The 26,704-nt window shown below is 45.1% G+C and overlaps 1 protein-coding gene across 1 annotated transcript in view; it reads left to right on the top strand.

The window, feature by feature from the left end:
• The window catches only part of LOC126187371 (uncharacterized), a 1,107,325-nt gene that overhangs the window by 352,748 nt on the left and 727,873 nt on the right, over nucleotides 1-26,704 (top strand). The window lies entirely within an intron of this gene.

The following is a 26,704-nucleotide window of genomic DNA, read 5'->3' as shown; positions in this document are numbered from 1 at the left end:
CTAGAAGACACGATAAAAATTTAAAAGTTTCAAAATTTAAAGTTGGAGATTATGTTCTTTTAAAAACCCACGAAAAATCTAGTGAACTAAACCATGAAATTTCAAAATTTAAATATATCTATAATGGACCATATATAATACAGAACATTCCACACGAAAATGCTTACTACCTAATCTACCCAAAATCCAAAAGACCTTTAGGTGTAAGAAATATAGTGGATCTGAAACTGTATGTTCCCAGAAACGAGTAATTGTGCTGTATCTTATGCTGAACACAAATTGTTTCAAATGTAACTATTCTTTGTGAATGTCTGTATACCATTGAAAGTTTACTAATGTAGTTATGTGAGTTTCAGATTACCAATTGTACTGTAACTATAAAAATGTATGGAGGAAAGGACTGGAAGGAAAGGGTAAATGCTTTCAGACAGATAACAGGTGGAACTGTCAAAAATGAAAATGGGCAGTGTATGAACCAGAATAGGAAGGACTGCCAAATACCAATGAGGGCAGATAAATAGTCGATGGAAAATAGTAGATGTAATCCAAAGGATGTGACAATATGAAGTGAAATGGACTGCCCAAATCCACATAATAGGCAGTAAATATGTGTAGTTAATTTTATGAAAATTTTGTGTGTGTGTTTTGTTTAGTAAATTTAGGAAATGGACTGCTATTCAAAGCAAGCAGCGACAAATTATCCTATAGTGTATACGAAATATGCATTTGTTTTTGTAGTTAAATATTTGCATTCCAGAATTTTAAATTATTTCTTTAAGAAATTTGGGAAAAATTGATTAAATTGCTATTTTAGTAATGTTTAAATGGGAAGTTGGACTGTGCAAAAGGCACTTAAGTAAATAACAAGATGTTGGTCTTAATATATTAAAATAGTGTGAACCTATATACAGTGAGTGGAAGGAAATATGTAGTGTAAATCTTCTTGAACTTTTACGTAAAGATTCAGAACCAGTGTATCATTGTTAAATTTAGTGTTCCCATAAAATTTGGACTTAAGAAAATTTTCTGGAAACAGGGGCATGTGTAACAATAATGTACCTATAATAATTTTTTTCTTTATGTATTTAGATAAATGTTTCTTTCTGAATTTATGTGAAATAATGTAAATATTATTTTAAATTTTTTCTTTTCGTGTCATGTTAAAGAAACTGTACACAACTTTTGAAATGAATGTCATTACTTATGTTAGATTTTAAGCAATTTGATAATCAAAGGAAAATGTATTTAATGTTAAAACTATTGTAAAATGTGTAAATTGTAATTTAAACACTTGGTCCATACGTAGGTAATGCATTAGAATATGTGTAGTAGAAAACCTGTGGTGAATACCCTACCTGTAGGGGCGCGGGAAAAGGTGGATGCAGGCGAGCGCGGGAAAACGCACACTGGCGCGGTTCGGCACAACGGGCTCAGTGACACAGTCGGAGTTGAGTATCGGTCAGAGGAACATGTACTGTACCGAGGAGGCTATCTAGGAAAAGTGGATTCCATTGAGCCTCGGATGGGCCGATTCCGACGACTACTTGGCATGGCTATATTCTCAGGCACAAAACTGGAAAGATTACGACGCCAAGAAGAATGAAAGTGCCGATACTGTGAGAGCCTTAGCCGTGCTTGTATGTGTGCTGTGCTGCCCGCTACCTCGCTGCCCGCCATCCGCCGCAACGACGTGCACAGGTCAAACATTTATTTCATCTTTAGAAGTGTATCTGTGTGGACCAGTGTTGAAACTGTTCTGACTGTTAAATAATAACGTGACTTTTACCAGAATTGCCTTAGCCGTCACTTATCCTTATCACTGACCTAGACAGGGTCCTTACCACATATTGTGCAACCCGAGTATCCCGAACTGAAAGTTTACAGTTAGTATCAAATTATCTGCAGACCAATTTAAGCTATAAAGCAGTTGAGAGTTAGGAGTGCAAATGTAAATGTTAGTAAAGAACTACAGTGTGATTAAATTGAAAGATAAATTTTGAATTGGGCTAGCAATGTTATTTAGTTCATTTGAGACTGAAAGAATGTTAGTCAATTACTCCAGAAGTGTGACAAAAGAATAGCAATCCATAGGTTGATAATTTTGAGTATAAATGTACCTTCAGGAATTACTAGTTTCAGTATAACAACCATAACAGTTTCAGGGCCCCCCCCCTTCTCTTGTCTATTCTTGCACATTTTGAAGTGTACTGATCAGAATTTAACAGTAAAATTAATTTCTATATTAAACCTAAGTGTATTAAAGATTTTTCCAATTTTAATAGTGACTTTGTATGTGTGTTTTCAAAATTGCTGATTCTAAGGTAATCTATGCCCGATTTCAGTCTGATCAATATACAAAGTGCAGCTCGTAGTAATCATTGCTGTGTGGTGTTGTGTAATTTTAGCTCGTACAAATTAGTACAAAAGAAGAAAACCTTAGTTCAGTAGATTCTTTCTGGTTCTAAAGTTTGTTATAAAACGCAACATTACCACGTGTCATTATGCTTGTACATGCACATACTTGTACAGGGAAAAACTCACTCAATGCCTAATTAGGCTGGCGACCGTATTATTAATCATTGGTAGTATCTACTGTGTGTACTTCTTGTCCATGCGAACGCGTAATTATACTTTACATTTGCTTGACGCATCACTGTAGTTACTGACTGAATAAGTCCGACTTGCTTCCATTAGTTACACGCGGTCAACTTATGTACTAAATCCTTGTTTACAAGGTGAAGCCCGTGAACTTATTACAGTACAGGCTTTATTGAGCTAACGCACGTCCGGCAGGGCGGTCGTGTTACAGCCTGCACAGAGTCCTGACCTGGATCCTATAGAACACCTTTGGAATGTTTTGGAACGCCAACATCATGACAGGCCTCACAGGCCGACATCGATACCTCTTCTTAGTGCAGCACTCCGTCTGGAATAGGCTGGTATTCCTCAAGAAACCTTCCAGCACCTGACTGAACGTATGCCTGCGAGAGTGGAAGCTGTCGTCAAGGCTAAGGGTGGGCCAACACCATATTGAATTCCAGCATTGCTGATGGAGGGCGCCAGGAACTTGTATGTCATTTTCAGCCAGGTGTCCGGATACTTCTGATCACATAGTGTATAGTGAAAAATAAGTTCGTAATAATCCCAAGTTATTTGATTACTGAAAACATATAGAGAACAACATGAATGCAAAACGTCATGCTTCATATAAAAGGGCTATTAAGGCCCATGGTATTATATAATTAGTAGAAAAGCAGTGACATAATCAGTTTGCTAATCCAAATGACTGAATCGATGTTGGTTATTGATTCCAGCTTCTTCCTACGAAACCATGAATTTCAACAAAGAACTAATATTTCCCGCATTGACGATGACTGCCAAGTACAGGGTGGTTATAGTTAAACGCGCGCTCCTAAAGTCAGTGTAGATGGGAAACTGTGTATTGTATAAGTACTCAATTTTATAGGAATGTTGCTCAGACTCTCGCTGCAGTATTTGCGGTGTTAGTAGTGCTAGTGCCACGACTTGAGAGTTGAAAGGCAAGCAATAGTGTGTGCAGACAGTCAACATGGGTCTGGTCAAGGTGAACAGGGCTTTACCTGGAAGTCTGTTTTGTCAAAACAACAGCAACAGCGCTGCTGCTCTTCGTGAGTATCGATGGATTAAAGAAATACGGAGAAAAACATGGTTCACATGGCCCTGAGGACTATTGGAACTTAACATCTAAGGTCATCGTTCCCCTAGAACTTAGAACTACTCAAACCTAGGTAACCTAAGGACATCACGCACATCCATGCCCAAGGCAGGATTCGAACCTGCGACTGTAGCGGTCGCGCGGTTTCAGACTGAAGCGTCTACAACCGCTCGGCCAAAATACGGAGAAGTCCTCTTTCTGCACCGCGGTTGAAAAACGTGATTCGGACGTTCGAAGTAACTGGCGATGTTCATTTCAAATGCTTCCACGAGGCTTCATTGCCTTAAAATCATTCTTTTTCATGGGACCCTCTCAAGTAGCGATACTTCTGTTATAGCCAACTTTTAAGTCACGTAAATAAATATGATGCTACATAAAGCAGCGTTACGCAAATGACGCGTAATCATCGCACCATAACCCAGAACGGTGTCGCTTCAACTTGCCAGATTCTTTACCATAATACGAAGACTCTATGCTAAAAAAAAAAAAAAAAAAAAAAAAAACAGCACCGAGCGGAGGAACAGTATGTTTGCTTTCTCTGCTGATCATGGAGCCTTCTCTAATTGATTTTACCCTCCAACTATTTCTGCTGGTTGGCTCATCTCGGAGGTTAGGAGACTTGCTTAAGGCTTCAAAGATACGTTACTCTAACAGACGGGTAAGTGGGTAAGGTTCTTCTAGGCAGATAAGTGATTAACAATGCGTTTATGAAAACATGGCATGAATGGCGTCTAAGAGCAGACTACTTTCAAAGCCATTACTCTTCTGTGTACTACTCTTCTTCATCTTCGTCTTTGTTCATCCTTGCAGCACGTCTTCTACGTCTTGGTTCCGTCTGGCCAGATAGAGTACGTCATTTCCGAGGCGATACATTTTTGTTTAACTGGCCGGCGACGTACGGGCCAACAGCGGTTTTTCGTATTTCCCACAACCGTAACTAAAGCTAAGTGGTTGTAGCTCGTCTGCTATAAACTCAGAATCGTGCAGAATTCTTGATGACTGTACACAGTGAGGTGACCAACCTTTCTTTTTCCATTTTCTTCATTCCCAATTCCGCTTAATATCTGGACCCCGCTGGAGTGTTGGCGGCAACGATTCAGGTCTGAGCGTAACATTTTGTCTCTCAAAGCACCTGTTCCGTCGTCCCCCCTCCCTCCCCCTCAGCTGGAGCCGTGCGTCCTCTTGTCCCCTTTGTGCGCCGCTCCGACACGCGCCGCCCTTCAGAGGGCCGACGGACAAGTGAGTGTTAATTAGAGGGCCCCCTCCAAGTGCCCGGCCACTGTGTGTGAGGGCGGCCACGGAACCTGCAGGGAGACCGCGCCAGGTGTCTGCGTCAGTCCGTACCCAATACACACCGCTGACCGAACATCCTGGTTCGTGATTGAATATTCCATGCGTTACGTCTCCACAGCTCTTAACAAGATCCATCTAACGAACAGAGCAAATTTACATAGGTGTAAGGATGCGACAACAAATGGCTCTGAGCACTATGGGACGTAACATCTGTGGTCATCAATCCCCTAGAACTTAGAACTACTTAAGCCTAACTAACCTAAGGACATCACACAACACCCAGTCATCACGAGGCAGAGAAAATCCCTGACCCCGCAGGGAATCGAACCCGGGATGCGACAACAGAAGCAGAAATGTTCGAAGGAGCGTGAGTCCGCAAACTTGCGTTTATGAGGTAATTTTCAATATTTGGTGTAGGCCGACACTGAAATATTTTTCGGGTTACTACACATGCATTTAAAATGTGAAATTTTCCAGTAACTTACATCTAATTGGCCCCAAACTGCAACTATGGCACTCTGACAAGAAAAACTAGTACTGAATGCTACTACCCGTCAAAGTGGGTGTTTGGATGCTATGCTACATTCTTCCCAGTAGTGACTAGTGAATTCCTAGAAAAAAAAACCATATTTTCCTGTAAATGTGCCCAAAGCCTTTCAGTTCACAGCCTCACTTGTGAGACCATCCCCGACAGAGAAATCCAGAGGCTTGAGGTCAGTTACTCGTCTTGCTCGGCCTATCGTTATTGGATGCTATTGGCACGTTATGATCTCTTAGATGACGATCAGTTCGGCTTTAGAGAAGGTAAACACGACGTAAAAGTAGTTCTGACGTTGTGGTTGATAATGGAAGAAAGTCTGAAGAAAAATCAATATGCGTTATTTGTCGACCTATGAAAAGCGTTCGACAATGTCAAACGGTGCAAGGTGTTCGAAATTAAGGGAAAAATAAGAGTAAACTATAGGGAAAGGCGGGTACTACACGAGCACAATATTGCAAGAATCAAGAGGGAACAGTAAGAGCTGAGGACCGAGATCGAAGAGATCAAATTGAAAAGGATGTAAGAGAGGATGTAGTCTTTCACCCCTTCCGTTCAATCTGTACATCGAACAAGCGATGACAAAAATAAAATTCAGAGTGAATGGATATCCGTGATAAAATTCGCTGACAGCAGTGTTATCCTCAGTAAAAGTGATGAAGAATTACAGGATCTGTTGAATAGAATGAACAGTCGAATGATACATCACAGGATACGGATTGACAATAAATCTAAGAAAGACGAAAGTAATTAGCAGTATCAGAAATGAGGACAGTGTTAAACTTAATATCAGAACTGAGAATCAATAAGTAGACGACGCTAAGGAATCCAGCTACCTAGGCAGCAAAATAACCCGTCACGGACGGAATAAGAAAGACATCAAAAGCAGACTAGTGCAAGCAAAAAGGAAGACACTGACCAAGAGAAGCCTGCTAGCATTGAACATGTATTTGAACTGTAGGAAAAAACTTCTGAGTAAGTGCGCTTGGAGCACAACATTGTATGTTAATCAAACATGGACTGTGGGAAAACCAGAACATAGGAGAATAGAAACATTTGAGGTGTGGTGCTACAGGTGAATCTTGAAAATTAGGTGGACTGATACGGTAAGGAACGAGGAAGTTCTCCCCAGAATCGGCAAGGAAGTTTGGACGTTAATATTTTGAGTTCACCGGAAGTGTAGAACCAACGTCGTAACTCGCAAATACTAGTGCTTTGTTGCGATACGTTGCGTCGGCGCGGTTTCCTTCCTTTATTACCTGCACCACCTGTGAACTCGTTGCAGCAGATCGCCGGTGGGAAAGTCGAGCAGAAACCTACCGTTCTACAACTTACACCAGGCTGCATACAAAGTAACTATTGCAAGAGTAGGAGAGAGACCTGCAAGATTCATTCCATTGACTCCTGGTCATAGGAGAGCCCGTAAAGCCTGGTGTCAAGAACACAGCACATGGTCATCGGAACAGTGGTCCCAGGTATAGTCAGAACAGTGACTCTCGCCGGGTTCTCATCTGGCGTGAACCAGGAACCAAATAGCAACCCCTTAATGTCCTTGAAAGGGACGTGTATGGATGTCGTGGTTTGATTTGAGTGGGGTGGGATTATGATTGGTGCACATACACCCCTGCATGTCTTTGACAGAGGAACTGTAACAGGTCAGGTGTACCGGGACGTCATTTTGCACCAGTATGTCCGCCTTCCCCCCCATGAACCATGGACCTTGCCGCTGGTGGGGAGGCTTGCGTGCCTCAGCAATACAGATGGCCGTACCGTAGGTGCAACCACAACGGAGGGGTATCTGTTGAGAGGCCAGACAAACATGTGGTTCCTGAAGAGGGGCAGCAGCCCTTTCAGTAGTTGCAGGGGCAACAGTCTGGATGATTGACTGATCTGGCCTTGTAACATTAACCAAAACGGCCTTGCTGTGCTGGTACTGCGAACGGCTGAAAGCAAGGGGAAACTACAGCCGTAATTTTTCCCGAGGACATGCAGCTCTACTATATGATTAAATGATGATGGCGTCCTCTTGGGTAAAATATTCCGGAGGTAAAATAGTCCCCCATTCGGATCTCCGGGCGGGGACTACTCAGGAGGACGTCGTTATCAGGAGAAAGAAAACTGGTGTTCTACGGATCGGAGCGTGGAATGTCAGATCCCTTAATCGGGCAGGTAGGTTAGAAAATTTAAAAAGGGAAATGGATAGGTTAAAGTTAGATATAGTGGGAATTAGTGAAGTTCGGTGGCAGGAGGAACAAGACTTTTGGTCGGGTGATTACAGGGTTATAAATACAAAATCAAATAGGGGTAATGCAGGAGTAGGTTTAATAATGAATAAACAAATAGGAGTGCGGGTTAGCTACTACAAACAGCATAGTGAACGCATTATTGTGGCCAAGATAGACACAAAGCCCATGCCTACTACAGTAGTACAAGTTTATATGCCAACTACCTCTGCAGATGATGAAGAAATAGATGAAATATATGACGAGATAAAAGAAATTATTCAGGTAGTGAAAGGAGACGAAAATTTAATTGTCCTGGGTGACTGGAATTCGTCAGTAGGAAAAGGGAGAGAAGGAAACATAGTAGGTGAATATGGATTGGGGGGAAGGAATGAAAGAGGAAGCCGCCTTGTAGAATTTTGCACAGAGCATGACTTAATCATAGCCAACACTTGGTTCAAGAATCATAAAAGAAGGTTGTATACCTGGAAGAATCCTGGAGATACTAGTAGGTATCAGATAGATTATATAATGGTAAGACAGAGATTTAGGAACCAGGTTTTAAATTGTAAGACATTTCCTGGGGCAGATGTGGATTCTGACCACAATCTATTGGTTATGAACTGCAGATTGAAACTGAAGAAACTGCAAAAAGGTGGGAATTTAAGGAGATGGGACCTGGATAAACTGACTAAACCAGAGGTTGTACAGAGTTTCAGAGACAGCATAAGGGAACAATTGACAGGAATGGGGGAAAGAAATACAGTAGAAGAAGAATGGGTAGCTCTGAGGGATGAAGTAGTGAAGGCAGCAGAGGATCAAGTAGGTAAAAAGACGAGGGCTAATAGAAATCCTTGGGTAACAGAAGAAATATTGAATTTAATTGATGAAAGGAGAAAATACAAAAATGCAGTAAATGAAGCAGGCAAAAAGGAATACAGACGTCTCAAAAATGATATCGACAGGAAGTGCAAAATGGCTAAGCAGGGATGGCTAGAGGACAAATGTAAGGATGTAGAGGCTTGTCTCACTAGGGGTAAGATAGATACTGCCTACAGGAAAATTAAAGAGACCTTTGGAGAGAAGAGAATCACTTGTATGAATATCAAGAGCTCAGATGGCAACCCACTTCTAAGCAAAGAAGGGAAGGCAGAAAGGTGGAAGGAGTATATAGAGGGTTTATACAAGGGCGATGTACTTGAGGACAATATTATGGAAATGGAAGAGGATGTAGATGAAGACGAAATGGGAGATAAGATACTGCGTGAAGAGTTTGACAGAGCACTGAAAGACCTGAGTCGAAACAAGGCCCCGGGAGTAGACAACATTCCATTTGAACTACTGATGGCCTCGGGAGAGCCAGTCATGAAAAAACTCTACCATCTGGTGAGCACGATGTATGAGACAGGCGAAATACCCTCAGACTTCAAGAAGAATATAATAATTCCAATCCCAAAGAAAGCAGGTGTTGACAGATGTGAAAATTACCGAACTATCAGTTTAATAAGTCACAGCTGCAAAATACTAACGCGAATTCTTTACAGACGAATGGAAAAACTGGTAGAAGCCGACCTCGGGGAAGATCAGTTTGGATTCCGTAGAAATGTTGGAACACGTGAGGCAATACTGACCTTACGACTTATCTTAGAAGAAAGATTAAGAAAAGGCAAACCTACGTTTCTAGCATTTGTAGACTTAGAGAAAGCTTTTGACAATGTTAACTGGAATACTCTCTTTCAAATTCTGAAGGTGGCAGGGGTAAAATACAGGGAACGAAAGGCTATTTACAGTTTGTACAGAAACCAGATGGCATTTATAAGAGTCGAGGGGCATGAAAGGGAAGCAGTGGTTGGGAAAGGAGTAAGACAGGGTTGTAGTCTCTCCCCGATGTTATTCAATCTGTATATTGAGCAAGCAGTAAAGGAAACAAAAGAAAAATTCGGAGTAGGTATTAAAATTCATGGAGAAGAAGTAAAAACTTTGAGGTTCGCTGATGACATTGTAATTCCGTCAGAGACAGCAAAGGACTTGGAAGAGCAGTTGAACGGAATGGACAGTGTCTTGAAAGGAGGATATAAGATGAACATCAACAAAAGCAAAACGAGTATAATGGAATGTAGTCAAATTAAGTCGGGTGATGCTGAGGGAATTAGATTAGGAAATGAGACACTTAAAGTAGTAAAGGAGTTTTGCTATTTAGGGAGTAAAATAACCCATGATGGTCGAAGTAGAGAGGATATAAAATGTAGACTGGCAATGGCAAGGAAAGCGTTTCTCAAGAAGAGGAATTTGTTAACATCGAGTATAGATTTAAGTGTCAGGAAGTCGTTTCTGAAAGTATTTGTATGGAGTGTAGCCATGTATGGAAGTGAAACATGGACGATAACTAGTTTGGACAAGAAGAGAATAGAAGCTTTCGAAATGTGGTGCTACAGAAGAATGCTGAGGATAAGGTGGGTAGATCACGTAACTAATGAGGAGGTATTGAATAGGATTGGGGAGAAGAGAAGTTTGTGGCACAACTTGACTAGAAGAAGGGATCGGTTGGTAGGACATGTTTTGAGGCATCAAGGGATCACAAAGTTAGCATTGGAGGGCAGTGTGGAGGGTAAAAATCGTAGAGGGAGACCAAGAGATGAATACACTAAGCAGATTCAGAAGGATGTAGGTTGCAGTAGATACTGGGAGATGAAGAAGCTTGCACATGATAGAGTAGCGTGGAGAGCTGCATCAAACCAGTCTCAGGACTGAAGACCACAACAACAACAACAACAACAACATGTCCGCCTTTTCAGACGTTCAGTGGGTCCCACCTTCCTCCTGATGGATGATAACGCACGACCTCACCGAGCTGCCATCGTGGAGTGCCTTGAAACGAAATATATCAGGCGAATGGATTGGCCTGCCTGTTTTCCAGACCTAAACCCCATCGAGCACGTCCGGGATGCTCTCGGGTGACGTATCGCTGCACGTCTTCAAATCCCTAGGACACTTCAGGAGCTCCGGCAGGCACTGGTGCACAAATGGGAGGCTATAGCCCAGCAGCTGCTCGACCACCTGATCCAGAGTATGCCAACGCATTGTGCGGCCTGTGTACGTGTGCATGGTGATCACATCCCATATTGATGTCGGGGTACAAGCGCAGGAAACAGTGGCATTTTGTAGCACATGTGTTTCGGGACGGTTTTCTCAACTTATCATCAATAACGTGGACTTACAGATCTGTGTCGTGTGTGTTTCCTATGAGACTATGCTATTAGCGCCATTTTTGTGTAGTGCCACGTTGTGTTCCACCACATTCTGCAGTTATCCTCAATTTATGAGCAAGAGTGTGTCTCTCCAAGAGAAAAAAATGGCTGTGAGCACTATGCGACTTAACTTCTGAGGTCATCAGTCTCCTAGAACTTAGAACTAATTAAACCTAACCTAAGGACATCACACACATCCATGCCCGAGGCAGGATTCGAACCTGCGACCGTAGCGGTCGCCCGGCTCCAGACTGTAGCGCCTAGAACCGCACGGCCACTCCGGCCGGCGCTCCAAGAGAAAAGACCCGCTAAGAATAATCCGTTCTGATTGGTCAATTTTCTTTAAGGCCAATAGAAAAACATTATTTTCCCGCGTTAGTCCACGCTTTTCATGAATAACCAATCAACAAATAACACACTTTCGAACTGTACTTTTTCCCGAAATAATTATTTATCATCCTGATATTTTATTTATGCTTTACGTTATTAACTGTTTTTATTTGCACTCGAATTATCTTTCCATTTACCATAACCTTCCTTAACATACTATGATACAAAAAACCCCGTCGTACAATGTTCATCAGTAGAACAATGATATACATATTTACCTTAGACCACATTAACTCATCTTTCACACTACTAAAAGCATATACAAAACTGTACAAACATAAATAAACAAAAGAGCCTTTAAGAAATGAATATGACAATTGACGAAAACATTCTCTTGACTTGTTTCTTGAATGTATCTGTGCACTACTGTCCTCTATCGGATGAAAATTAGAACTACGTATGTATACTAAGGTGGTATCTGTCCTTTCGGACATGTCCGAAAGAAGAGATACCATCTTAGTATATATATAGTTAAGGCTCACCGGCCACTTGACCATCTTCTTCTTCTGTGCGAATTCCCAGTGGCCGAACTCTTACGGGAATCGGCAACGCGGCGCGAGTAATAAGTACAATGGGCAGGGGCACTACGAATGTAGTGCGGGACAATACGTTGAGAATGTGGGTTTCGCGGGAGGCGTGCCAGAGTTAAATCCCTGCAGTCGCGCTATCCTCTGTGTCCTCGGAGGCTTACAAGGAGACGGCGCAACCGTGGGGTCGGGGATTTGTCCGAAATTTTGTGTGGTGAAAGAGGACCCCTAACACCTCACGTGGTTAAAATATTACGACACATTACCCGGAAAATCCCGGGAAAAATCGATCCAAAGTTTCTTAGGTGTCTTATGAGTATACAATGTTAGTCCATTGCCGAGCCGCCGTCTGGCCTAGATGGTAGTCTGCGTTCGGCAGGGCAGCAGTGCGCACCGCACTCGTCCGTCCACGCCGCTGCGCGCGCGGAGTGTTTTATTTACTTCCTCGTCACAGCACTTCTCAGTCGAACAAGCTCTAATGGCCAACTCTTACAGGAAGAACACTCTTAAGTTCACCTTCTCAAATGAATACGCACGATCCAAAGCACTGGCCGTCGAACGCTTCCTACGTGAAGACGTGAAGATCCCTCGTGACGAACTCATCGGCATACACCTATCGATCATTAGCAGCGTCGTTTATGTTAGGATGACTTCCGACGCTGCCTGCAACGAGATTATTCAAAGGACGCGACATGGACTAAAATTTCGGCACTCCGACGGAAACGTCGGGCCTGTGGATGTCGACCATGCAGGACTTGGCCTTCGGACGATCCGTGTATTCGAACTGCCTTTCGAGGTGAATGAAGATGAAGTCATCGCGGCGCTAAGCCCGTTCGGAAAAGTCCAGAGCCACGTATCCGAGACATTCGCACAGTTTACGACGTATCCGGTGCTTAATGGTCTAAGACAAGTCCGAATCGATCTCAAACGGCACGTTCCATCGTACATTTCTATCGGCGGCTGCCGTGCGGTGGTTATTTATGACGGACAACCTCGAACATGTTCCGGTTGTGACCAAGAAGGCCACGTCCGTAATGAATGCCTGCAACGCCGCATCACACAACTAAGGCACGACGATACGAACACCGACAGAACCACAACCAGCCTTCCAGTCACCTATGCGGCGACACTGCACGTCCAGCCCTCACAAGACGTCGTTCATGAGCGTCTCTCTGGTCCAATACACCCGGAGGCGTCCCAGCACCTTGACACCGGCGATGCCCCCCGTGAACATGTCCAACAGCCGGACACACCCACGCTAGAAGATCACAAGGATACCAATGAGAGTGTTCTTGAGAATGACGACCGCATCATAGCACCCGCGGCTTTTGTACCGGAACGACGTAAATCTCTTCCTTCCTCAGACATCGAAACTCATAGCCTAAAGCAGAAGTCGCCCAAACGACGAAAAAAACGCCGCAAGACGTCAGAATCGACCATTGAGACACCTCCGCAGGACGAAGAGATGACGCGTCACTCTGATGGAGAACACAATAACACTTTCTCCTCTGCCACGGAGACGCGTCATCCACAAGACGGTGAACCGTCCAACAGAGATCGTGCGCAAGCCCCGCGCCCAGAAGCCATGGAACATAGCACGCCTGTTGTCACCGACGCAATTGAACCGACTCGGCCAGCGTTGCCACCTCTCGCCGATGTCAAACCTGTCGGACACTTTTCATGGGCGGATGATACGGATTTCCCACCTCCATCTGATGCGGAAATAAGGTCTGTTCCTCCGTTAGACCAACACTAATATGGGAGAAGTTTCTACGGCGACTCCTGCGACTTCTATGGACTTCCAGCATCCAGCACGACAATCTTCACCAGATACGAACCTATCGGCAGCACGGATCTCCCATTAGGCGTACCGAATAGCTACTATCAATACTAATCATATCGGCTCCCACGTTAAACTTCAACTGCTCCGTAATACGCTAAGAGCAGTGGACATCGACATCGCCCTGTTACAAGTACTGAGGACAACAACTTGGACGGGGTGTTATGGATATGAGACGTACGCCGCCCCTGCAGCTATGGAACACACAGGCGCAGCCATCCTCCTACGCGAAGGGATTGCAGTTTCCGATGTCACATACCTCCCAACGGCGCGAGGGGTGGCCATAACAGTTGAAGGCATCAAAATCATAAATCTCTACGCCCCATCGGGCACTGATAAACGGAGGGATCGCTCCCAGTTCTACGCAGAAGATATCACGCCTTTATTCCTCGGCCGATACGATCATCTCATCGTAGGTGGAGATTCCAACTGTGTTCTTGAGCGCACAGACCAATACCCCCATTTCACCACATGTCCGGAACTTCGCTTCCTCGTCCGCCGCCTTCGTCTCCTCGACACTTGGCGAGTGGTACACGGCGACCGCCCTGGGTATACACACATCACGAGCCACTCCGCCAGCCGACTCGATAGAATATACATCTCCTCAATGCGGAACGTTGGCCGTCTGCCTCTTCGGATCATGACATCTACATCTGTACCATGAACCTATGTCGCCAATCTATATGGCGCAGTGCAGGACCTTGGAAACTCAGTGTCACGCTACTGCGGGACTCTGAATGTCGACAACAGGTCACCGACACGTGGCACACCTGTGTTCAGCGCATTATGCGTTACGAGACCACACTGCAGTGGTGATTGCTGTGCGCCAAACCGGCCATCCGACGCACATTGACACACTATGGTAGAGCCAAAGCCAAGTGGAATCACCACACAACTGATTTCTACTACAGCGCTCTACGTGAACTCGTGGATCATCCTCCATCCCCGGATCGTTTAAAAGAAGGTCAACGCATCAAGGCAAAGATTTTAAACTTGACCAGATGCCGTCTAGAGGGAGCCATTGTACGAGCACGCAGCCAAGATAGGATTAACGGTGAAGAACCTTCAATGCATCATGTTGTCCAAAATGTTCGTCGACGCCGACAGGCTTTAATGACAACTTTAGACCTACCTGATGGACGACGGCTGACTTCGCAAGCTACCATTGCGGATGCATTCACAACGCACTATAGACTTTTCTATCAAGAAGTACCTAGCGGTGCAGAGACCATTGCTGAGGTTGCCCAAGAGACACTTGGTACTCTAAAAGCAGCAGCTGCAACCCTCCTGAGTTTTGAAGTGACCACCGACGACGTCCAAGGCGCTGTGGCCAAAGGGTCTCTGAATCGATCTAACGGCCCGGATGGTGTACCTCTCGAATTTCACAGAACCTTCCAAGATTTGATGATGCCACGATGGAGGGACATGTACTGGGAACTTTTGTCCGGCGCGGCGAACACGCCACCAATGTTCATGGAAGGCTTACTCAGTCCAGAAACCAGCAGGTGGAGCACGACTCGACAGTTATCGGCCGATCACGTTACTCAATTCCGACTTCAAGATTTTCACACGCCTTCTAGCGGTGCGACTCAAACATGTCTTACGAGACATTGTTTCCCACGAACAAATATCCTTAGGCGGCGATCGTAATATACAGACAGCCCTAAGTGAATATCGAGATGTGATCGCTGTGGCAACACACTCGCGACTGCCAGGCGCTTTAATCTCCATCGACTTCAAACAAGCGTTTGACCGCGTCAGTCATGCATTCCTCAATGCAGTGATGGACCTCATGGCAATTCCCCCGACGTTCACGCAGGTGATTATGCGGCTCCTTCGTGGAGCAACGTCCAGACTTCTCGTCAACGGCACACTTACAGAACCTATACGGATTGAACGCTCAGTACGGCAGGGTTGCTCTTTGTCGACGGTGCTTTATGCCATTGCGATGGAACCACTCATTTGCGGATTACGGCGACGTTTGACAGGTATTCCACTCCGAGATCATATTTTCCGCTGCCGAGCTTACGCGGACGACTTGGCCCTCGTCGTACGTTCAGCGGCCAACGTACAAGCTGCGATGCAGCAGGGGCAGAGAGCGCTATGAACGTGGCAAAATCATGCGCCATGAAGATCGGCCGCGGCCTTCCCGCAGACAACGTAGTCCCGTTTCAACTGGTGGACACCCTTCGTTTTCTCGGATTGGTGTACACGCGAGACATTCGCCGCACCTCGGCGATCAATTTTCGGGCGCTACTGCAACACATCCGGGCCAACATACAAAATCACCTACTACGCCCGCTGAATATGTGCCAGAGAGTCACCTTCGTCAATACCCATCTGGCAGCCCGGATACCCCATATAGCGCAGATTCTGCCCATCACTGCGACAATGGCGGCCAGATTACAGGCGGCTTTCGGCTATTTTATTTGTTCTGGACACATCTTCAAAGTCCAGTATGAGGCTCTCACCTTACCGAAGCGGGACGGTGGCCTCGATCTGGTTAATGTGAGAGCCAAGACTACGGCACTTTACAGCAATACTATGCTCCGGTTATGGAAAAGCCAAAATTCTAGTTTTACTGGAATGTTGACCACCGAGCTCGCACCTGTTTCGAGACGCCCACCGACGTCTCTGGCACACATCCCACCCCCGATGTCACATATCAGCCGTTTCTTTTTGGAGTATAGCTACATATGCACCGAGCTCCCCAGGACCAGGAAGACGACCACCCGCGACATCTATTGCCTTCTTCGAAAGTCTCCACCCCGCAACCCCGTCGAAACACGTCACCCCCAGGTTTCATGGCCCACAGTTTGGAAAACGATCCACCAACCATATCACACCACTGACACCACCTCTATGTGGTACCTTCTCGTCAACGGCAAGTATACTACAAGACAGAAACTGCATCGCATCGCACTGGTGGACTCACCCCTGTGCCTCAAGTGAAATGTCAAAGATACAGATTTACATCGTTTTGAGTGTGGGCCAGCAGCAGCTGTCTGGACCCTCGTACAGAAGATTGTGGCTTTCTACCTCCGAGTACCACCACATCACGTTTCTCCAACCATGATGATATATCCCGACACGACCTATTTTCCATCGTCTAAGTGGCACACCATCACATGGATCAGTGGCATGGCTGTCAACTACCACTTCCGGGACGACATCGTCGATCCGGCGGACTTTTGGACACGCCTCCAAGTACATCACCACACCCTTCGCCGACATCGACACTATCGGGCCACTTTTGCGAACTATTTACAGAGTATTTTCACCAACCCGCCTCAAAGCTGGAATCTCAACGAACCGTGCCAGTCAAGACTGGACGATCCCACGTTCCCCTTTAATGGTCAATGATAGAATGCATTTTGTTCTGATGGCGCGCCAAAGTGGAGCATGGAGCGGAAAGTATTCCTATTTCATTTCGCTTCTCTTTTCTCCTCTTCTTCTAAGTTTCTTTTTCCTTACGCATGTTTACGCTTTTCATGCATAGCTCTCCATCCGCAGCGTATTTGTTTTCTTTATCCTGTGCTCCCCCCCCCTCAAAAAAAGAAATAACATAAAAAAATTGGGTTGCTGCTGCTGATGAGACTCTATACTCATTTATGATGATAATAAAATTTAAAAAAAAAATAAAGGAGGCCGTTGCGGCAATATAGAGCTACCTTTTATGTTTTACGTTTTCAAAGGATATTGTGTTATTTTATGAAGAACGTCATCTTTTATTTTCATACACAAGAGTTTTTTATTTGTTTTCTCCTTACCTGCAACTTAAAAAAAAGTAAAAAAAAGGAAAGTTGGTAGAGCACTTGCCCGCGGAAGGCAAAGGTCCCGAGTTCGAGTCTCGGTCCGGCACACAGTTTTAATCTGCCAGGAAGTTTCATATCAGCGCACACTCCGCTGCAGAGTGAAAATCTCACTCTGGAAACATCCCCCAGGCTGTGGCTAAGCCATGTCTCCGCTATATCCTTTCTTTCAGGAGGGCTAGTTCTGCAAGGTTCGCAGGAGAGCTTCTGTTAAGTTTGGAAGGTAGGAGACGAGGTACTGGCAGAAGTAAAGTTGTGAGGACGGGGTGTGAGTCGTGCCTGGGTAGCTCAGTCGGTAGAGCACTTGCCCGCGAAGGCAAAGTTTCACTAATAACATGAATTAGAAGCATCACTATGGGGAAAGGTCAGAAACAGCGTGAAAAGCTTGTAAGGGTGCTGCGGGGTAGGTTGTGGTGAGCAATAACTGTTGATAGAGGCATTCGATGTGTTGCGCTGTTTTGGAGTTATTTAGCATTGAAGGTATCCTATATGGTCATCACTAAATTACACTCCTGGAAATGGAAAAAAGAACACATTGACACCGGTGTGTCAGACCAACCATACTTGCTCCGGACACTGCGAGAGGGCTGTACAAGCAATGATCACACGCACGGCACAGCGGACACACCAGGAACCGCGGTGTTGGCCGTCGAATGGCGCTAGCTGCGCAGCATTTGTGCACCGCCGCCGTCAGTGTCAGCCAGTTTGCCGTGGCATACGGAGCTCCATCGCAGTCTTTAACACTGGTAGCATGCCGCGACAGCGTGGACGTGAACCGTATGTGCAGTTGACGGACTTTGAGCGAGGGCGTATAGTGGGCATGCGGGAGGCCGGGTAGACGTACCGCCGAATTGCTCAACACGTGGGGCGTGAGGTCTCCACAGTACATCGATGTTGTCGCCAGTGGTCGGCGGAAGGTGCACGTGCCCGTCGACCTGGGACCGGACCGCAGCGACGCACGGATGCACGCCAAGACCGTAGGATCCTACGCAGTGCCGTAGGGGACTGCACCGCCACTTCCCAGCAAATTAGGGACACTGTTGCTCCTGGGGTATCGGCGAGGACCATTCGCAACCGTCTCCATGAAGCTGGGCTACGGTCCCGCACACCGTTAGGCCGTCTTCCGCTCACGCCCCAACATCGTGCAGCCCGCCTCCAGTGGTGTCGCGACAGGCGTGAATGGAGGGACGAATGGAGACGTGTCGTCTTCAGCGATGAGAGTCGCTTCTGCCTTGGTGCCAATGATGGTCGTATGCGTGTTTGGCGCCGTGCAGGTGAGCGCCACAATCAGGACTGCATACGACCGAGGCACACAGGGCCAACACCCGGCATCATGGTGTGGGGAGCGATCTCCTACACTGGCCGTACACAACTGGTGATCGTCGAGGGGACACTGAATAGTGCACGGTACATCCAAACCGTCATCGAACCCATCGTTCTACCATTCCTAGACCGGCAAGGGAACTTGCTGTTCCAACAGGACAATGCACGTCCGCATGTATCCCGTGCCACCCAACGTGCTCTAGAAGGTGTAAGTCAACTACCCTGGACAACAAGATCTCCGGATCTGTCCCCCATTGAGCATGTTTGGGACTGGATGAAGCGTCGTCTCACGCGGTCTGTACGTCCAGCACAAACGCTGGTCCAACTGAGGCGCCAGGTGGAAATGGCATGGCAAGCCGTTCCACAGGACTACATCCAGCATCTCTACGATCGTCTCCATGGGAGAATAGCAGCCTGCATTGCTGCGAAAGGTGGATATACACTGTACTAGTGCCGACATTGTGCATGCTCTGTTGCCTGTGTCTATGTGCCTGTGGTTCTGTCAGTGTGATCATGTGATGTATCTGACCCCAGGAATGTGTCAATAAAGTTTCCCCTTCCTGGGACAATGAATTCACGGTGTTCTTATTTCAATTTCCTGGAGTGTATTTATCGCCCATGCTTCACTTCCATACATGGCTTCACTCCATACAAATACTTTCAGAAACGACTTCCTGACCCTTAAATCTATACGCGATATTAACAAATTTCTCTTCTTCAGACTTGCTATCCTTGCCATTGCCAGTCTACATTTTATATCCTTTCTACTTCGACCATCATCAGTTATTTTGCTCCCCAAATAGCAAAACTCCTTTACTACTTTAAGTGTCTCATTTCCTAATCTGATTCCCTCAGCATCACCCGACGTAATTCTACTACATTCCATTATCCTCGTTTTAATTTTGTTGATGTTCCTCTTATACCCTCCTTTCAAGACACTGTCCATTCCTTTCAGCTGCTCTTCCAAGTCCTTTGCTGTCTCTGACAGAATTACAATGTCATCGGCGAACCTCAAAGTTTTTATTTCTTCTCCATGGATTTTAATAACAACTCCGAATTTTTCTTTAGTTTCCTTTACTGCTTGCTCAATATACAGATGGAATAATATCGGGGAGAGGCTACAACCCCGCCTCACTTCCTTCCCAACCACTGCTTCCCTTTCATGCCCCTCGACTCTTATAACTGCCATCTGGTCTCTGTACAAATTGTAAATAGGCTTTCGCTCCCAGCATTTTTCCCCCGCCACCGTCAGAATTTGAAAGAGAGTATTCCAGTCAAGATTGTCAAAAGCTTTCTCTAAGTCTACAAATGCTAGGAACGTAGGTTTGGCTTTCCTTAATCTAGCTTCTAAGGTACGTCGTAGGGTCAGTATTGCCTCACGTGTTCCCATTTTTCTACGGAATCCAAACTGATCTTCCCTGAGGGTGGCTTCTACTCGTTTTTCCATTCGTCTGTAAAGAATTCGCATTAGTATTTTGCAATTGTGACTTATTAAAAAGATAGTTCGCTACATTTCACATCTGTCAACACCTGCCTTCTTTGGGGTTGGAATTATTATATTCTTCTTGAAGTCTGAGGGTATTTCGCCTGTCTCATACATCTTGCTCACCAGATGGTAGAGTTTTGTCAGGTCTGGCTCTCCCAAGGCTGTCAGTAGTTCTAATAGAATGTTGTCTACTCCCGGGGCCTTGTTACGACTCAGGTCTTTCAGTGCTCTGTCAAACTCTTCACTCAGTATCATATCTCCCATTTCATCTTCATCTACAACCTCTTCCATTACCATAATATTGTCCCCAAGTACATCGCCCATGTACAGACCCTCTATATTCTCCTTCCACCTTTTGCTTTCCCTTCTTTGCTTAGAACTGGGTTTCCATCTGAGCCCTTGATATTCATACAAGATCAGTTTTGTATAGTATGCAAAAGACATGAAATCAGACGATGATCCGTTCAGAAGTAGTGTAAAAACCGATATTATAATTAATGGATTTTTTAAAAAGCAATAGTTCCTTCTTCACAGTTCATAATTAATGCAAAGTATAACTGCTACGAAATGAAATTAATGTACGTAGTAATTTTGAACCTATATGAGAGAGGTCTAGCGTCATTCCTAAATTCATGCAGCATGAACAGCAGGCTTCTGTTTTCCTATGTTTATTGTTCTGTAAATTGTATCTGCTTCTGCTAGTGCTGAATTAATGCAAAACGGCTTTTTACCGGAATTCTTTGTTTCTAGTACAAGATGGCAGTAGCGAAATGTACGCCGTGCTCTAGCGCCCTCTCCCGCTATGGTCATTGGTAATGTTCTCTCCGATTCACTTCTCTTGCTGACTCACCTTGTACTGGATATGATACAGTGTTGTACACAACAGTTCCTCATTCGAATCGAGATCTTGCCGACACTGTGTTTACTGACGGAAAGGCAAATGGCAGCGGGCGGCGTGCTGCTAGGTTGTATCAGGAGACGTATCCCCGCAGACAGCCTCAGCATTCAACGTCTGCAACGGTGTTTCGCCATTTGTCTGAGACAGGGTCGCTTCAGGAAGCAGAAGATCAAGGACGGTCCCGAAACGTTCGGGCACCAGACTTGGAGGAAAATGTGATTAACACTGTGGAAGGCGACCACCTTGCCAGTACCGGGTGGTTGGCCCTCCAGTGGAGGGTAAGCCAGACGATCGTATGAAACTCTTAAATGGTTCAAATGGCTCTAAGCACTATGGGACTTGACATCTGAGGTCATCAGTCCCCTAGACTTAGAATTACTTAAACCTAACTAATCTGAGGACATCACATACATCCATGCCCGAGGCAGGATTCGAACCTGCGACCGCAGCAGCAGCGCGATTCCGAAGCGCCTAGAACCGCTAGGCAATAGCGGCCGGCCCCTGTGAACAATTCTCCATGACAATTGTTACCACCCTTACCACTTATAGTTTGTGCTACAGACTTTCCACATCTGGAGCAGATTTTTCAATGGTTTCTTCACCAAGCAGGCACGATTCCTGGATTTTATTGATTGGCGACTCCATGTTGTCTTGTGCACTACGACCAGATAACAGGTATACTTGAAAAAAGAGACAGCATTGGTCGTATATTTTTTACTATCGCAAAATCGATTTTCTGTCACTGAGTGACCATCTTCAGTGCTATATTGTATAACTTAAATTAGGATACACTGTTGTCACTAAGCTTACGGCAATCACTGCAGTCTATGTGATTGCCGTAAGCTTAGTGACAACAGTGTATCCTAATTTAAGTTATACAATATAGCACTGAAGATGGTCACTCAGTGACAGAAAATCGATTTTGCGATAGTAAAAAATATACGACCAATGCTGTCTCTTTTTTCAAGGATTCCTGGATTTGTGTCATCCATCCTATTCACAGATGAGGCCACATTTACACGGAGTGGTATCTTCAATTTTCATAACAGTCATCTTTGAGACAATATGCAATACCCCCATGGAAAGGTGACAGCGAATCAGCAGCATCGGTGCAGCCGCGGAATATGTGAGCCGGAATAATTGGCGGCCCTTATTTTGGGACCAGTCTTCCTTCCACGTTGCCTAGCAGGCCGAAACTATCGGCGTTTCTTGCGGGTGACTTTGCCTCCCCTGCTGGAAGAAGTGCCACTGACGTTTCTAAGGGTTTTTGGTTACTACATGATGGTTCTGCAGCCCACTTCGCCGTTAATGGCTGGACTGTAACGGAACATCCTCCTCTAGCATAACTTTTCCTCAACAGTAGTTGTCGATACCAATTTTTTTTTTTCAAATGTTGGACAGGTTAGTGTTACCTCAGTTGCTTTTCTAAAAACTTTCGTATATTTTTATACACAGTATGTTACATTTCAAGATAAAATTTGTGAATGAGTTACTTTATAAAATACTTTATTTTCGTTGTTTGAATCGATAAGTACTAATTCTGAATATACAGTTAAAATTATTTTTTTAGAAACGTTTGAAATTACGAATTATTTGCACCATTAAAATTTCTTGTATTAATTACGCAATCGTATACTGTTTCCCATGTTTATTTATGCGTTCCTTTATGAAATAATAATCGAAATTAATAATGTAACGGAAACTAGTAGGAATTCATTTGTCAAGAAAAATTGCAAACTCATTGGAATATTGTTATTTCCGCAGATAGAAGGGGTCGTAAGTTCACCTCTGATGTGATCTGACTTATTTTTGTATAATAGGTGCGAACAATGTAATTTCCGCTTTGTTAATGTGAAAAATCAAAATACTGTATGATATACTAACATGTGAGAAAATCCGCGGAAAATATATTTACGTACAAAATTCTGCAACAACAATCTTCCAATCTATTTAGTTCAAACCAATCTTGCGGACCCGATGTTAGATTTTCGGCTTCAAGAATCAGACCCCTAAACAAGATGAACTGGAGTCATCTCAACATGACAAGCTAAGTAAACTTGAAAGTTTATTGTAATATTCGCTCCTCTCAAATCTCCATAAGAGACTTTGCTTATTAATTACTTGGACTGAACATTGTTTAATGTGGATAATAGATGGAACAAGGAAAAGGGGGCAGATTACAGGACGCATCTCAATCGTGTCTTTCCCGGTCGATGGATCAGACGAGGGGGTCCAGTTGCATGGCCTGCTCGTTCATCGGATCTCAACCCGTGCGATTTCTGGTTATGGGGCCATCTCAAAGTATCGTGTGTGCAGAGCCCATTCCAGATTTGGAGACAATGGAGCAGCGTATTCAAAAAATGTTCAAATGTGTGTGAAATCTTATGCGACTTAACAGCTAAGGTCATCAGTCCCTAAGCTTACACACTACTAAACCTAAATTATCCTGATGACAAACACACACACACACACACCCATGCCCGAGGGAGGACTCGAACCTTCGCCGGGACCAGCCGCACAGTCCATGACTGCACCGCCCCCTAGACGGCTCGGCTAATCCCGCTCGCCAGCAGCGTATTCATGCTGCCTTTGACACTGTTCGAGTGCAGCCTGACCAATGTGAAGGTGTGAGACAGAACAAGCTACACTCCTGGAAATTGAAATAAGAACACCGTGAATTCATTGACCCAGGAAGGGGAAACTTTATTGACACATTCCTGGGGTCAGATACATCACATGATCACACTGACAGAACCACAGGCACATAGACACAGGCAACAGAGCATGCACAATGTCGGCACTAGTACAGTGTATATCCACCTTTCGCAGCAATGCAGGCTGCTATTCTCCCATGGAGACGATCGTAGAGATGCTGGATGTAGTCCTGTGGAACAGCTTGCCATGCCATTTCCACCTGGCGCCTCAGTTGGACCAGCGTTCGTGCTGGACGTGCAGACCACGTGAGACGACGCTTCATCCAGTCCCAAACATGCTCAATGGGGGACAGATTCGGAGATCTTGCTGGCCAGGGTAGTTGACTTACACCTTCTAGAGCACGCTGGGTGGCACGGGATACATGCGGACGTGCATTGTCCTGTTGGAACAGCAAGTTCCCTTGCCGGTCTAGGAATGGTAGAACGATGGGTTCGATGACGGTTTGGATGTACCGTGCACTATTCAGTGTCCCCTCGACGATCACCAGTGGTGTACGGCCAGTGTAGGAGATCGCTCCCCACACCATGATGCCAGGTGTTGGCCCTGTGTGCCTCGGTCGTATGCAGTCCTGATTGTGGCGCTCACCTGCACGGCGCCAAACTCGCATACGACCATCATTGGCACCAAGGCAGAAGCGACTCTCATCGCTGAAGACGACACGTCTCCATTCGTCCCTCCATTCACGCCTGTCGCGACACCACTGGAGGCGGGCTGCACGATGTTGGGGCGTGAGCGGAAGACGGCCTAACGGTGTGCGGGACCGTAGCCCAGCTTCATGGAGACGGTTGCGAATGGTCCTCGCCGATACCCCAGGAGCAACAGTGTCCCTAATTTGCTGGGAAGTGGCGGTGCGGTCCCCTACGGCACTGCGTAGGATCCTACGGTCTTGGCGTGCATCCGTGCGTCGCTGCGGTCCGGTCCCAAGTCGACGGGCACGTGCACCTTCCGCCGACCACTGGCGACAACATCGATGTACTGTGGAGACCTCACGCCCCACGTGTTGAGCAATTCGGCGGTACGTCCACCCGGCCTCCCGCATGCCCACTATACGCCCTCGCTCAAAGTCCGTCAACTGCACATACGGTTCACGTCCACGCTGTCGCGGCATGCTACCAGTGTTAAAGACTGCGATGGAGCTCCGTATGCCACGGCAAACTGGCTGACACTGACGGCGGCGGTGCACAAATGCTGCGCAGCTAGCGCCATTCGACGGCCAACACCGCGGTTCCTGGTGTGTCCGCTGTGCCGTGCGTGTGATCATTGCTTGTACAGCCCTCTCGCAGTGTCCGGAGCAAGTATGGTGGGTCTGACACACCGGTGTCAATGTGTTCTTTTTTCCATTTCCAGGAGTGTAGTACGCGTACGCGCATGCTTTGAGGCACATGGAAACCATTTCAATACATACTGTAACTGTGGCTGCACGGCACAACGCGTATTAGACCACAGCTTCTGTAACAATGTGTGATTGAATAATTGGTCTCTAGCATGGAAACCATGAACTTTTAGACATACGTTCGTTGGACATTTTTGTACCATATTTTCTCATCGATAAATCTCTGGAGTTAGTAGACGGTGGAAAAAGACATTCTGATGATTAATTCTTCTCTGTATCCAGTACCGTATACCATGGTTCTCACATTGAAGGAAAATTTCTCTTTCTTGTAGGTATATTGTGCTAGTGAACTATAGGCTAATGTTACATACTTTGAGAATGGCAGATAATAAGCCTGAGTGATAACCGAATGGATTAAAATAGAGATTTTCTTCGTGGGCTGGCTGTGGTTTAACTTACAGGTACTATAATTTGATAAAATGTATTTGTATTACAAATATTCGGTTTGATTACATATTGTGATGTTAAAAAATGAAAGTGATGTTGTTATTCAATGGAAAGTTGGAAATTGAGATTTAGCTTACTGTTTTATCAATCACAATTGGCGTAAGAATCATGGATTGACCATTGTCATAAAATATTGCATTATGAGATGTGAGTAGTTTTTACTTGCAGTTTCGCGTGGCTTGAGGCAGTCACAACTAGCGTGCTATTGATTAAGAAATTGCGTTATCGTCTTTCTAATTACTTCATGATCGTAGATACGATCATACCCGGTTCTGAAGTTATTATTATGACAAAACAATTTCCTAAGGGACCAGAAAGTTCTTAAGGGCGCAAAAACAACTGTAACATCATACAAAAGGGAAATTCAATATTAAAGCTGATGCAAGAAGACGATAAAACAGTTTTCTTTTTATCAATGTAACACGCACGTTGGACTGCTGATCTTGGTGTCTGTAATATTAGCAAAATGCATAATTAAAATGACAATAATACTGAGGAGATAATAGGAATGAGCACTGCTAAGTGATTCAATATTCCCAGAACAAATATTTATTATAACTAAAACCTATATCGTACCTTAAGCTTAGTACTACAATGACGGTAGATTTTTATGTCCTTATCATGTCCATTGAGCGCTCTTTTGTATAGTCATTGTCTTCTTTGAGTCGCTCGTGCGTCGTCACGGTAAGTTGTAACAGTTCTTTACATTTCACTCAAACTTAGACATAACACGTTTTTATACATTTAGTAAAAATTAGATCAGACTGCCACAAATCTGCGTCCGTCTTACTTGAGAAAAACAGTGCAAGTCTTTAGCGCTCAAGGCTTCACTTGTTCTCCAGCGAACAAAATAGTGAAGGGTCGCATATCTATCCGTA

This window comes from Schistocerca cancellata, chromosome 5, assembly GCF_023864275.1.
Source record: "Schistocerca cancellata isolate TAMUIC-IGC-003103 chromosome 5, iqSchCanc2.1, whole genome shotgun sequence".
Lineage (NCBI taxonomy): Eukaryota > Metazoa > Arthropoda > Insecta > Orthoptera > Acrididae > Schistocerca > Schistocerca cancellata.
Note: the sequence above shows the minus strand (reverse complement) of the source record. Positions and strands in the feature narration are given on the sequence as shown.